Source organism: Microtus oregoni, unplaced genomic scaffold (genome assembly GCF_018167655.1).
Source record: "Microtus oregoni isolate MIOR12 unplaced genomic scaffold, Mior012 000058F_ref0000040, whole genome shotgun sequence".
NCBI lineage: Eukaryota > Metazoa > Chordata > Mammalia > Rodentia > Cricetidae > Microtus > Microtus oregoni.
The window spans coordinates 8,681,654-8,696,927 of NW_024543834.1; positions in this window are offsets into that span (position 1 = coordinate 8,681,654).

Here is a 15,274-nt window from a genome sequence, read left to right on the forward strand (position 1 = left end):
TAAGGCATTACTTATGAATTTGTCTATATAAAAATACTGACACCCACTATTTGAAAAAAAATCCGTTTTCTCCTAATGAATCTCAAGACTTGTCCATTTATAATTTATTTTATCTGTTGGATGATACACCAGTAGAAAGTAGTGGATCACATGTTGTTTCTATTATAGATAATGCTACTGTGGACACACTTGTTAATGTTGCCATACACACTTGCAGGGAACTTCCTCTAGTGTTCGTACCAAACTCCTGCACCAAGTTACAGGTTTGCCAGCTATGGATAATTTCCTCATTTTCCATATCTTTACATACAATGCGTGGTTAGGTCAGATTCTTACTTTTTTTTTGGCAAATGGATGAGCATATAATGATATTTATTGTTTTTATTCATTCTGGTAAATTTGAGATATTTTATATTTTTACTGAATATTTATGGATATTTTTGTATTTCTGTGACTTACCCAGTAAAAATTATCTGTTGTATATATTTGTGTGTATACGTGTGAGTGTGTGTGTGTGTTTCACCCTCCATTGCTAGTTGGCATGAATTCTGCATGTGTTTTAAAACTTAGTTCTCACTCCCATGGCTCACTTCTCCTAAGGTTTCTCTTGTCAGGCAGAAGTTAAGGTGAACACAGGCAAATGCACCGTGTGGTGCAGTGCTTTACGCATTGCCTTTTCTGGGACCAAAACTACATCCTCCTAGTCGATCTGACATTAGCTACATGGGTTTGGTCTCTGCAATCACTCTCTTTCTTGATACGTAAAAGCCATCATAAGGATCGCCCGTGACTCTCCGAAAAGTAATATATGATTATTGTGGAAGATGGAGGGAAAGCTGAAAGAACACAAATCATTGCAGTCTTAGACAATTCTTAAAATTATTAGCATCCTTTCCAGGAAATCACCCACCAGAGAAACACCATTTAAAGCCCCACTTTGCTCCATGGTGAGGATGGCTAAGCTTAGGAGAAAGACTAGACCAGATTTGAAACAAATCTCTACTCCTGTCTCAGTGAGCTACCATGTACCTGATGTTTGATACCTTCCATGTCCTCATCGATAAGATAAGGACAACCCAATTTATATCATATTCATGTCAGATCTAAAGCTGGCAAAAATCCTTCTGTAAAGAGTTCAGGCAGGAGGCTGGAGAGTTAGCTCAGCCAGCAGTTAAGAGCACTTACTGCTCTTGCCCAGGACTTGGGTTCGCTTCACAGCAGCCACATCAAACACCTTCCAACCATTTGTGACTCCAGTTCCAAGAGATCTGATGCCCTGTTCTGGTCTCCAAGGGCATCTTCATGCATATGGTCCATATATGTACACTCAGATACACATACACACATCAAATAAAAACTAAAAAACAATCTTTTTCCATAAAATGGAAAGGAGAAAAGTCTCCTGTGCCCTCTACACTGTTTTAAAGCAGCGTGCAAAGATTCCCAGGGCAGGGATGGGAGAAAAGCAAGAACAGGGTGTAGTCATGCTTACTGGACCAAGCCCAAGGGAAAGGCAGAATCTTAGCATAGCTACAACGGTGGAGACCATAGAGCTGCCACCAAGAGCTCCCTGCCCTGTCCATAACTTTAACCATCCTATGGACTGCTCTGGTAGCCATTAGGCCTCCACTTACAACAACGTTATCCAGAATCTAAAAGGACGCAAAAACTGGACAGAGAACACAAAGCAGCAGCTGGCCTCATCCTCACCACTTCCCACTCAGAAGACCTAATTAGCAAAGAGGAAAACAACTGACTTTTTTGGTATTGTATAATTTCGTTGTCTTTTTGCCAGGTATCAGTTTTCACCACCCACTGCCATGGTGTCATCTCATGAAGAACTCATTGTTACACACACACACCAACCAACCAAGGACAAGCTCCGAGCTTTGCAAAAAGCATAACTCCACGTTCTTCGTTTCCTTGCAACTGAAATCCTCGGAGAAGAGGCAATTACATTTACGAATTATGTCGTGCCTCAAATGAATGTGGCTCGTGTTGAGATGGCCCTCGCCTAAAGAAAGATTATTTTTAGGAAGCTTGGCAAAAAACCCTAAGTTTCCAGCCCCAAGAATGCACTGCCAAATAACTAACTCCACCAATTTTTTTTTCTCTTACCAAAAGGGGATTTAAAAACGGGGGGAGGGAGCAGGGAAGAAACAGTCTTCTGATGCCTAGCTCTCTTAGACTTTCAAGTTTGCCATCCCCTAATGACCAAAATAAGCTCACACCTGAATGACTGCATTCGAGAGTCTTGCTGCAGGTCATGTGACTAGAAGCCCCTGTCTTTCTGTGCCTTGGAAGAAGCATGGAGCCTATTTAAAGTATAAATCCAATTAGAGAAGGACCAGGGTTGTGTTCAAGAACTCCAAGGCTGTAGACTTGAAATTAAGAATTTCATTCTTATTCCCCGATGCAGTAAAAATGCTTTCAAATAGAAAATGTTAGTCCTTACTTTATGGTTGGGCAAGTGCAAATATCATTTTCTAATAAAGGGTGAGATTTTAATAAAAACAAATGCTGGTGGTCAGGACATTTCTTCACAGAGGCACTAGAAGTAAAAGCCCGAACTGTGACCCTGAGACCTGGGATGGTGAATTTATCCCTGAGAACAACAGTTTTTCTATATAGTTAGATTAGCATTGCTTTTTTTATCTAGACCACTGCTTCCAGGTTTGCCTCCAGTCATCAGTAGCTGTGGGAGTAATATGAGCCTCAGACCAGTGAGCTCAGTACCTCCTTAAAACTTGCTAGATCAGCTCCACTGTCTCAGTGGGTGGGTGCTCCCCTCGTGGTCCCGACTTCTTTGCTCATGTTCTCCCTCCTTCTGCTCCTCATCGGGACCTTGGGAGCTCAGTCCAGTGCTCCAGTGTGGGTCTCTGTCTCCATCCATCACCAGATGAAGGTTCTATGATGATATGCAAGATATTCGTCAGTATTGCTCTAGGATAGGGTCATTTCAGGTTCCCCATCCTCAGCTGCCCAAGGAACTAACTGGGGACCTCGGCTTGGGTATCTAGGTTCAAGTCTCTTGCCAACCCTAAGGTGGCTCCCTTAACTAAGAACCGTGCTTCCGTGCTCCCCCATCCAACCTTCCTTCATCCCAATCCTCCCCCTTCCCCAAGCTCCCCCCATTCTCCCCCTCTCCCCCCTCTCTCCCCATCTCCCCTTAGAGCTCACCAAGGCCAGCTGAACTGTGACTGAAAAAGCATGGGATAAAACTGGACTCTCTGAGCATGGCGAACAATGAGGGCTGATGAGAACCCAAGGACAATGGCACGGGGTTTTGAACCTACGTAATGTGCTGGCTTTGTGGGAGCCTAGCCAGTTTGGATGTTCACCTTCCTAGAAATGCACGGAGGGGGGAGGACCTAGGTCTTACCACAGGGCAGGGAAATCTGACTGCTCTTTGGGCTGGAGAGGGAGGGGGAGAGGAGTGGGGGGAGGGGGAGAAGGGTGGGAGGAGGGGGAGGGAAATGGGAGGCTGGGAGGAGGAGGAAATTTGTTTTTTTTTTTCTTTTCTCAATAAAAAAAAAAGTTAAAAAAAAAACTTGCTAGATATGTCCTAGAGACATGCCCTCAAGCTGAAGTCTAGATGCCCTCTGAGAACTGCTGATGGCTTGAAATGGTTGAGAACTCTTCCTCTATACTGATTATAGCAGAAGTCAACATTCCTTAACATAGCCCAAAGACCCCAGCTTTAGCCACTAATGTTCCCAGAGCTTGTTTCTCCACTTTGTCTCTGTGATGGCCCATTGTACTACTGAGCCAGACTCACACAAAGTCTTCTCTTCCTCTGTCCCTTTAAGCTAATCACATTATGCTCAGATTTCTTCCAGTTTCCTTGGGTTTCTGTACATGGCGCAAGTTTTGCCTTTTGCTGGTGCCTTGTAAAATATCTGGATGTGCTGCTTTGTTCCGCTAGCCAGTGAGGTCTTTGGAAACGTAAAATCATGCATCAGCCACCTATCCAGCACCAAGAATGGGGATGGGTGTTCAGAACACAATAGCCCAGATAGAACTCCTTTTTATAATTTTGAAATGTTGTCTTAGAGGAAGAAAAAGAAAGAGGGAAGAGAAGAGGAGGGTGGGGAGAAAGAAATAAAGGAGGAAGAGAAGAGGAGGGGAAAGGAAGAAGACAAAGAAGACAAGAAGGATTAACAACTATCTACTTCAACCTCTTTAGAACCCTTAGATTGTCATCAAGATTCCGTATAATCTGACCCTAAACTAGCTTTCTGTTTTTAAGCTCCATCTCTCTCTTACATGATCTACCTGGTCTTCAAAATTCTCTTCCCTTTTTCTGCCCAGTCAAATCTTACCTTTCAAGGCCGTAAGCAAGTCCCAAGTCACCCAAGGAAACCACTTATTAACAATACCCTATAATCTGCAACCCTGTGTGACTCATTACTGTACATGTATACCCAACAAGATTTTGAACTTTTCTTAAAGAAATCTAGGCCTGGTTGTCTCTCCCTTTGTACTTTATACCTCTTGAACCTCATAATAGCAGTCATGGAAGGGCTCTAGAGGCAGAAGGCCTCCATACTAAATTTGTTCCCCATGTCTGCAGCATTTAGACATTATAGAATCATACAATGCAGGATACAAACTTCTTGTCTTAGGTAGTCCAAAGATGTTTCTATGTTACTGCATCTGTGTGCCTGCCACCCACATAACCAGGAAGGGGCTAAAGAAAAATGGAGGTTAAATGAGAAGGCAAAACTAAGCATATAGGTGGATTTTTCTCACGTGTTTGTGTTATATATGTATATATGCCTGTCTCTGTTTCTCTCTCCCTCTCTCTGTCTTTCTGTCTCTGTCTCTCTCTCTCTCTGTGTGTGTATGTGTATGTGTTTGTGTGTGTGTTTGTTTGTGTATATTTGTTCATCACCCAAGAAGTTGATGCCCAGATGTCTTCCTCAGTCTGCACCTTGTTCTCGGAGACAGTCTCTTACTAAGCCTAGACTTTACCAGTTCAGCTAACTGACTGGCCAGTGAGCTACCAGAATCTGCTTGTCTCTGCCTCTCTGAACTGATGGTACAGGTAGGCAATGCCATTTCAAGCTTCTTTATGTAAAAGCTAGAGATTAGAATGAAGTGTCATGCTTATTCAGCAAGCACTTTGCCCTCTGAGCCATCTTCTCAGACCTAGGAATTTTCAAACGTCTCTTATTTATTCTCTGACAATTTCAAATATGTATACAAAGTATCCTGATCCTATTCATTTCCCACTCCCCTTCTAGTCCCAATATGTTCCCCTCCCATCTTCATGACCTCTCCTCCCACCCTACTCTAGCCCTACTTTTTTTTAAACCCACTGAGTTCAATTAGTGTAACCTGCTGGATTATTGACTGATCCTGTTGGCTTGACACTGTGCAGGTCTCACGCTAATAGCCATAGCTGCTGTGAGTTCATGAGTGGGGTAGCTATGTCTCCATGAGTGAGGTGGGTGGCCTCGTCTTCATGAGTAGGATGGCCATGTCTTCTTGAATGGGATGGCCATGTGTTCATGAGTAGAATGGCTATGTCTTTATGAGTGGGGTGGTCATGTCTTCATAAGTAGGATGGCCATTTCTTCGTGAGTAGGATGCTTATGTCTTCATGAGTGGGGTGGCCATGTCTTAATGAGTTGGATGGTCATGTCTTCATGAGTGGGGTGGCCACGTCTTCATGAGTGGGATAAACATGTCTTCATGAATGGGATTCCCAATTCATGAGTGGGATGGTAATGTGTTCATGAGTGAGATGTCCATGTTTTCATGAGTGGGATGGCCATGTCAAGTGCAGAAGACAGTGTTTCATAGCACTCCTCCCCATCCTCTGGCACGTACATTATTTCTAGCCCCTCTTACATTATGTTCCCTGAGCCATGGAGGTGTCTCATTTAGGGCTGACTCAGCTAGTCACTTATTCTTGGTACCTTGAGCAGTTCTCTCCTTTAACCATGCCCCCCCTCAAAAAGAAGTTTCTCTAGCTGACATTGGGAGCAGCACTAATCTATTGGCATAAACCTATAGATCCAGAAGGCTATTTGACAATATGCACATTTAGCAAAACAACAAAAGCAAGTTCCACTTAGGGTTGCCATGATCAAAATATATTATGCAAAATGTTTTTCAATAAAAATAGAAATGAGAAAATTATTGCCAGGTGGTAGTGGCACACATCTTTAATCTCAGCACTAGGAAGGCAGAGGCAGGAGAAACTCTTTTCATTTCGAGACCAGTCTGGTCTACACAGTTAGTTCCAGAACAGATGGATTTACATAGAGAAACCCTATCTATCTCTGTCCAAAAAAAAAAAAAAAAAAAAAAAAAAAAAAAAAAAAGAAAAGAAAAGAAAAGACAAATCCTTATTTGCAAAAGTATTCTTTTGCACAAACATTCTTTAGAGAGAGACAGATAGATTAAAAAAATAAATAAGTTATTTTATCAGTGATTGCAAGGATCCAAACTTTATATTCGGCAGTGTCAATGTGCCTAACTTTTCAATATTGTTTCCAATTTGCAGCAAGGGAGGCAATCATTTCAAAAGAACCAATGACTTGGTTTGTCAAAGCATCTGGGCTTGATTTTCTTATTTAGCATTCAGAAGCTAAGCTGACTATTTCGCCATTAATATTCTAAGAGTCGCTGACACCTAATGGAAGATTTTGAAAGAACAAGCAATTGATAGGAAAGTGGGGTACCAGTGGGCAATCCCTTTCTGGGAAGACATTTGACCTTCAGAAGACTCATCCTGAAAATGGCTACCACCTAAAGGGGTACCAGCTAGATGTGGTGTGACCTTTAGGCTCTAAAGCATGGAGATGATGACAAACTGACCCACGTCACACCATTTGGGTGTCAGTTTTCCACCTCAGGTTGTTTTCCTAGCTGCTCAGAGGTGTTCCTCTCAGGCCTGTTTGGCATGCTACCCTTGAAAAGCCTGATTAGTAACGGCTGGATCCCGAGGCCTTCCTTAAGCCGTCAACTTTGTGTCAGCATTAGGAACCAGTGTGGCGCCTACCATGGCCAAGTGGCCCTCCAGGACCCCACTGGGAAATACTAGAGTTTTATGGGGTTCACTGCAGTTTTTGTGTAAACAACATAACGTTTTATGATGGGAAACCTAGTCCTTTGCTTTTTATGGAAGAGCATTGATTAGGGCCTTCTTAATGTTTGAAATGTAAAGAAGTGTGAAAAACCAATGTTGTCTCAGAAATGGTCCAAGGAAAAAGATCGTGTAGTGGCTACAAGTTTAATTGCCTTTCTCATAAAATTATGTGGGGGATTTGCGATAAGCAAGCAATAAAAGTGTTCCATTGCTTCTGCTTTTCCCAGCTGTGGATTAAATGTTTTATAAAAGATAGCCCCATTACTGTCCCTGTTCATTTAGTTCAAGAGGATTTGATAGAATCCCAAGAGGAATGTCAATAAGTTCATATCTTACACTTTTAATTAAAATAGTTGATGTAGCAAATTTTCTTTCTTTTCATGCACTGTTTTTAGCTGAGAAGGTTGATATTGCCCAAATTGCCTAAATAAAAAACTCCATTGGTGACTACAGGTTGTCACTCACTCATCAAAAACAATAGGACAAACATCATCAAGGGTAATGTAAACTGTAGACTTTGAGCAACATGGATATCAGTGTAGATTCAACACTTGTAGCCAGTGCGCCACCATGTGCTGAAGATGATGGCAGGGGAAAACACGCATGTAGAAGCAGGGGTACATGGAACTCTCTGTAATTCCTGTTCAATTTAGCTATAAAAATAAAACTTCTCTTAAAATGCTTTTAAGTGCAAAACCTAGATTTAAAAGTGTGTATGCATGTATGTAAATATGTGTATTGCAAGTACTGTAATTATGTGCGTATGTTCCTGTGTTCATTTGCATACATGTGTGTTTGTTTATATGTGTGCATTATTTATACATGTGTATGCATGCATGTGTGTATTGTGTGTATATGTGTGTTGTGTGCATTGTATACATTTGTATGTAGTTATGTATATATGTATATTGTGTATATGTGTGCTTATGCTTATATGTATCTATTGTGTATATTGCATTGTATATTGTGTGTGTGTATATATATGTACATCTTCATGTGTGTATGTCTATTTTATGTGTATGTGAATGTATGTATATGTTGTGTGTATGTATGTGCACATTTACATGTACATATGAGTGTATTGTGTGTATATGCATGTATGTGTGTATATTGTGTGTATGTATGTTCATATTTACATGTGCATATGTGCCTATTGTGTATGTGCATGTATGTGTGTGCATATGTATATTGTGTGATTATATGCACATCTACATGTGTGTATTGTGTGTACATGTATGCATGTGTGCATGTATATATTGTGTGTATGTATGTGCACACTTGCATATATGTGTGTATGTATGGTTTTTTTTGTTGGTTTTTTTTTTTTTGGATTTTTCGAGACAGGGTTTCTCCGTAGCTTTTGGTTCCTGTCCTGGAACTAGCTCTTGTAGACCAGGCTGGCCTCAAACTCACAGAGATCCGCCTGCCTCTGCCTCCCAAGTGCTGGGATTAAAGGTGTGCGCCACCACCGCCCGGCTGTGTGTGTATGTTTTGTGAAAGTATTGTATAAAAGCATGTGTGAGTGTGTATGTGTATAATATGTGTGTATTGTGTGTATATGAAGATGATTATATATTAAAGGATTCAAACTTAAAAGTCTATATTACACTTTTATAAGATGATACAAACCTTTCTAACATGATTAGTCTTAGTGCTAGCCATGGTGACTCTCATCCTTGCTCTGCTACAGGAAATTCATTTTCTAAAATGTCCCAAGGACTAGAAGCCAAGAAGACTGGCCTGTCTGAGTTGCCTGTGAGGCATATCCTAGAAGGAAGGCGGGTATCTGATTGATATCAGCATACTGGGCTGTGTCAAACTTTTCCATATAAAATTGAGGTTGACCAAAACAAGATGCTACCCCAATCCTGATTTTTGATTCCTGGACTTGTGACAAGGAAGATCCAACTCTACCAAGTGAGTCACTTTACGTCACAGCATGTGACCATTATCTAATGAACAAGCTTTTATCCTGAGTCTTTCATAAAAGAATACAGAAGTCAGAGAGGCAAAGCAATTGCTGGGATTTCTAAAGCACCCCTTGACCAAGACACAGAAACATGTTAGGGCAAATGCTATTGCCCGACATATTTTAGTAACAATGCCATGCCAAGGAGGTGGTCAACTGCCAGAGGAATCTCTGTCACAAAGACAATGCCTGCCTTCCAGAGTGGGCATAGGAAAACCCCAGAAATAAGACGCTGCAGGGCGGATCCTGAGAGGACTGTGCTGTGGTCACTTAGTCCCCAGCATACACTTGCCCACACTCTTTCCCCCAAAGCACACAGTATTTGCCCCATGCCTAGCAAAACCTTTTTAATCCATGCCATTCTTTAAAGAGACTCAAGCCAGCACTGGGAAGAGAGTAAGATGGCGCATCATCAACAGAGTCATTCGCACATGTGATCCGGGCCCAGGCTCCACGTCATTGCAAATACCGATGCAGAGAGGACATACCCCTGTGTCATATCCACTCATGCTCTCCCTTCCTACACTGTCGCCTTGAGAGAGGCAGAAAGCAGCAGATCAACTTTCCCAAGGCTCAGCCTCACATCCAGCCCTAATCCCCAGCTGCTGCCCCACGGCCCAGTCACTCTGCCTTTGACCTCAGCGCTGACCTATGGAAAACAAACTTATGAAAGGACCGAGGTCGTTTGGCTCGACTCTGAATTACATGTGGTGTTTTATGAGATGAGCTGGTGTCAGAGACAATGGAATGCAGATTCTGTGGCATGGGCACTCAAAGCTTTCCTGATGCCCAGAGCACCCTCGCTGTGGCCAAATGTGAAATCGTTACATTTCCCCGTGGTCTCCCCACAATTTCCCTACTCAGAAAAGCAGTATGAGGTCTATATCCATCCATCTGCCATTAAAGGACAAATCAAATTAAAGAAATTAAATTGCACTTTTTGTCAAAGAAAAGAAGAGATCACAACAGAATCAGAGATGGCCTCCTATATCCCGAGTTAAGAGTAAAAATCTAGGAGTTTCCAAAAAGGTATGAGACCTCGAAACTGATTAATTTTTAGATCTTAAAAAACCATACGGTCTCTTTAAAGAGCAATGAAAGCCTGATTCAAGTTGTTAAATTTTATGTTGTGTGTAATGTTGTAATTGATGTCAAACCTTTCGCATTTTCTTACCGCTGACGTTGGACAGTCTACTCCACTCAAGGGCTCGGTTACCAGAGTCGAGATTAAGTAACTTAACCAGGAAATAAGGGCAGAATGGAATTTTATTACATGGAATTGAAAAGTTCAGATGCAAAATAATTAAGTCTGAGCCAAATATAGCCACTCTTTTCTCCCATCAGTTTATTTTGCTGGATAATTGGCTGTATTCAGTATTTCACTCAGCTGCGTGTAAAATTTTATTGCCCTTGTAAAGCACACGCTGTGAATTCTGATGCTTCTGTGTGTTTGGGGGGACTTAATTGATGCCCTTACGGAATGCAGTGCTTACCTAAGTTTTGAAACCTAACTAGGCTTCCAGGATGCCTGCTGCCAAAGGCCCCCTTCTAGCTTGTGTGAGGGGACTAGCTCCCATCTAAGCCAAGGAACGAGCCTTCAGTGGTTGGGAATAATGCTCCATCCCTTCCCACCGCAGGGTTTTAAATGAAAGACAAAGACCGGGGCCTGTTTGCTATGAAACCCTGGGCTGCTACGCTGGGGACTATAGACCCAAGATTTTATATTCAGTAAGTCTGTACTGAGTATGACTCCCCAGGTCTTAGAGCTTTTGACAAATCTAAACCACGCCAGTGTATAGGGTCTATCCCAAGGTGGTCACCTGTTCTTCTCCACTCTTCTGAGAATTAGGAGCTGTCCATTTATGGTGACAGCTTGCTATCCTAGCATCCATAGGAATGATACAGAGTTGGCTTACTTGAAATCTTTTTTTTTTTTCTGAGAAAAACAATTTGTGACTCCACACGGTTTCATTTAGCCCCCAATGCTTTCCTACTCTCTTAAATAGGACTATGCCAGAATCTGCCAGAATTCTTGCCTCTGATTGTTTCTACATGTAGGGTTCACAATGCATTCTCCAGGTAGCTTACTGTGGCCTGGCTTCTCTGCCAGCACCAGACAGGACTCATCATGTCCCCTTGGCTCTTCCAACATCTCCTCTCTGGTGACATCTGTACGATTCCTAATGCCTTCCAGCTTTTCCTTAGTGCCACTTGGGATGCCATCTCCAAAGCATAGACATTAGGCCCCTCAGACACTTCCTTTGTTCTCCATGGATCCCATGCCTCTGTGCTTCTCCAGGTTACGAGGAAATGATGATGCATTCAGACCAGATTTCTGACAGTGGCTCTGCCTTGCCCGCATGTGTGCAATCTACTGGAAGTCTCTGGCCTCCCTAAAATCACATGCAAACATGTATATCTGAATGTTTCTCTAGTCAGAGACTCTGGGGCTCTCATCACAATCTCAGAGGGAACCATGGCCCTGCAGTAAAACACTGGAAACCCCTGGTCTGAGAGGAAGAGAGGAATAGTGACTGTGGTGTCACGTGAGCTGCCTCACGTGCTGTCCCGTGTAAAGAGCGTGGATCTGCCAAGCCCTGACTTCTGTCATCAACTGTGGTTGAATTTGTTCTGAACACAATGGGGGCTGGAGGTAGTAGCAAGACCAGTGATGCCGGGAGGCATGAGGTCAGAACAGACTTTCTTAGAAAACTAGCATGACAATTCACTCCAGTAATCCCAGCATTTGGGAAGTAGAGGCCAGAGAATCAGGCATTCAAGGTCACCTTTGGCTACACAGCCAATTCAGGGCTGGCCTTAGTTACATGACATCCTGTCTCAAACAAAACAAAAAATATAAAAAAAAACAGAACTTGGACTTGAAGTCAAGTATAGTGGTGGCTCACAATTGTCATCCCATTTCCATTGTCCTTCTCAGCCTTTCTCCTTATCTGTTGAGAATATTTAGTCTTCTGCCTTGCATGCATCTTGTTAGGTCTGGGAGAGAGGAATGGAGATTTGATGGCCCTATATACTTGGGATAGATATACAACACTCTATCGAGTTAAAATACGGTAAAGAATAGGATGAGAGAGGCAATCATCCATTTCTCACTCAAACCGAGGCCTCTGAAAAATGGAGGGGGAGCAAGCCCTCATTATGATCAGTTATATCCAAGCTTGTGGCTACACAGATCCCTCAGGAACACGCTGCTCCATCTTTTCAGTTTTCAGGTCAGCTACCATCACCCCTCCCTCCTTCTCTCTGCCTTCAGCTGCAGCTACCTGCGAATGCAGAGGCCCTACAGTCTGCCCTTTGGCTTATCCCTCCGGACATGCACTAGGCAGACTCCCTGAAGGAAAGACGGTCTTGGGCCTAATTTGCCTACAGAAAAGTAAGATGCGCCCATCTCCCTTCCACCTAGAACTTCATCCCGGACAGAACCTCTACCACAGACAATCATTTCCCAGATAATCTGGTTAGGGCAGCAGACAGGAGCACACGGAGAGTAGCTTTTGGAGCACAGCACTCATGGCTTGCCACCATCACCCAAGGGACAAAGTAAGTATGGCAAGTCACCTTGCATAACATCCAACACATAAGGTTCTTTCTGAAGGCACTCAGTGGTCACATAGCCCTCTGTCGAGATCAGAGGCTAAACTTAGAATGTGGGTCTCTACAAGGGCAAATGGATAGGTGAGTGGTCCCAGGAAGCTGCTTTAGGCTTGGTGAGGAGCCAGGAACCCTGCTTCTGGCTCCCTGGGAGGTTTCATGGGGAAACTGGGGGACACTAAGATCCTGTTATCTGGCCAGAAAAAGCAGCCCCAGCATAAAGTGTAGAGCTGGGATAGAAGAGAGTGTCCTCATTTTTTTTTTTTTTGGTGAATTCCCAGGAAATGATAGCCAGCTATGCAGTTAGCAGACGGGATGGTGCTTTCTGTGTTGGTGTAGTGTGCCAGTGTCCCCCTGTCTGCGAATTGCACATCCTTTTATAACCCTTCCAGAGGAAAGCACCATCATTAGCGCCCCCTAGCTGGGAGAAGAGTGAGCCTTCACAACCTCATCACTGCATCTAGGGATGGGGCATTCTTTAACCCTGCACGCTGGTGCACTGTGGGATGTTTCATGGCATCTCTTGCTTCTATCCTCCTAGACATCCACGAGCCACCCCCTCCACAGTTGTCATAACCGAAAATGTCTTCAAACATTATCAAAATCCCCCAAGGGACAGAATAGGCACTGAATGAAGCCTCGGGCCAAGTAGGGAGAGAGGATGAATGGTTTAACACAGGACTTCAGTTGCCTTGGGGGGGGGGGGTTCTCTGACTGTCGTAAACTCACTAAGAGACTAGAGCCTCACACCCTCATGCCTGCAGACTCTAAGGTTGGAGAAAGGAGGGACAACAGGATAAAGGGACTGACTCACCATCAATAGTCACCCGACCCCCTTTTGGAGCCCCATGTTCTTGCTATAATCCTTTTACCCGCCCTCCACAAGAATCTATGCAGCAGTTACCAACACCACTCCATCTTGTGAGGAGCCTGAAACTTATAGCAAATGACTTCTTGAGATCAAACACCTAGCATTGAAGTCCAAATTTCAAATCATGCTCATTCAGTCTAGACCTGCCCACTACATAGCAACCCCAGATAAACTCGATATTAAATTAATAATGCCTAGTTCCAAGATTCCAAAAGTCACCAGCAGGATGAAAAAGAGCATCCACTGGGTGACATCATCTGACCCCTTCCAGCTCTTCCTTGTCCTTTCCCAGTCCAGGTGGAGAAAGCAGCATACATCTAGTTTCACCCTGCGGACTTCTTCAAAAGACTACAGCTTTCTTAGTACAGCCACCCCACTTTAATGTGGATAGAAAAGATGCTAAGAAAGAAAGAAAGGAGGGAGAGAGGAGGGATGGAGGAAAGAAGGAAGGAAGGAAGGAAGGAAGGAAGGAAGAAAGGAAGGAAGGAAGGAAAGGAAGGAGGAGAGAAAAAGGAAGATCCAGTTTTGCCTGGTGTCCCCATGTGTTGTTATCTATGACATGTTGAGCTGGCAGCTTCATGGGCAGAACTGCCCTGCCATCCCTGGGTGCCTGCAGATTCCACAAAAGGAAAATAAATCCCAAATGCATGGGGTGGGGGTAGGGAGTAGGAGTGGGGATCGGAGGTTTGTTCTTGTTTTTTAAACACCAAACATGAGCAGTGACTCAGTACTGGATCCTGGCTTCAATCACATTCCAGGTTCTGTTCCCCACCATGAGGGTGCACTGGTAGAATCTAAGAGGAATCCACTCCTTTCCTTGCTTTATTTGTTTATTTATTTGGATCTGAGCAAGTTATTGAAAACAAAAGACTAGCAAGTTCCAAAACCAGACTCCGAGCATCTCTTTAAAAACACACCCAAGCCCAGGATGAACGTCAGGATGACAAGATACTATACTGATTAATTATTAAGAACACATTGCATGCGGTTTGACAGCTGTGCCAGAGCCGCCCGCTTCATAGCGATTAAACCTCAATAAATGTGGTTCTAATAATGAGCTGGTATTGAATTATCAGACAATGGCAGCTTCAGTAAATCTTCATTAGTTTTGTCTTTTGAGACCTTCATTTAAATTCTGAGCAACACAAATACCGTTGTGCCCGGCAGGAACCCCCCTCGACTCGCCCCCCCAACCGCCACCACCAACCCCCCCCCCAGCACACACAGCTCCCAGCTGCCCTGGGGGACAGATAGGGAGGGGCTGAGAATGGAATTGGGAGCCTGGCTACTTTTCTAAGAAGTTTGCATTCTAACTGACAGAAACGGCCTTCTTCAAACTCCCAAGAAGGAAAAGCTTCCCCAGTCTGAGATCTAGACATTGAGGGTGAAGAAATTTACTTCTGAACTGTGGCGCTTTCAGAACAAGCATCAAGTGAGGAAGGAGGAAAGGAAAGGGTACCACTGAAAAAGTGAGGAAGGGGGAACTGGAGGTCTCTCAGCAAATGCACAAGGGACAGGGTGCAGGGCTGACCAAGGCCTTCCAGGGTAAACAAACTGGCTTGGGTATAGGGCCTGGCTTCAAAAGACCCACAATTACTCATTTTATTGCTCAGGGTTACAAGATGATACTATCTCAAAAGGAGGTGACAGCGAGTTAACAGATCCGTCCCTGAGGGTGCCTGGCCCAGACCAAGAGACTCCCTTCTCCAAACAGAGATGCGAA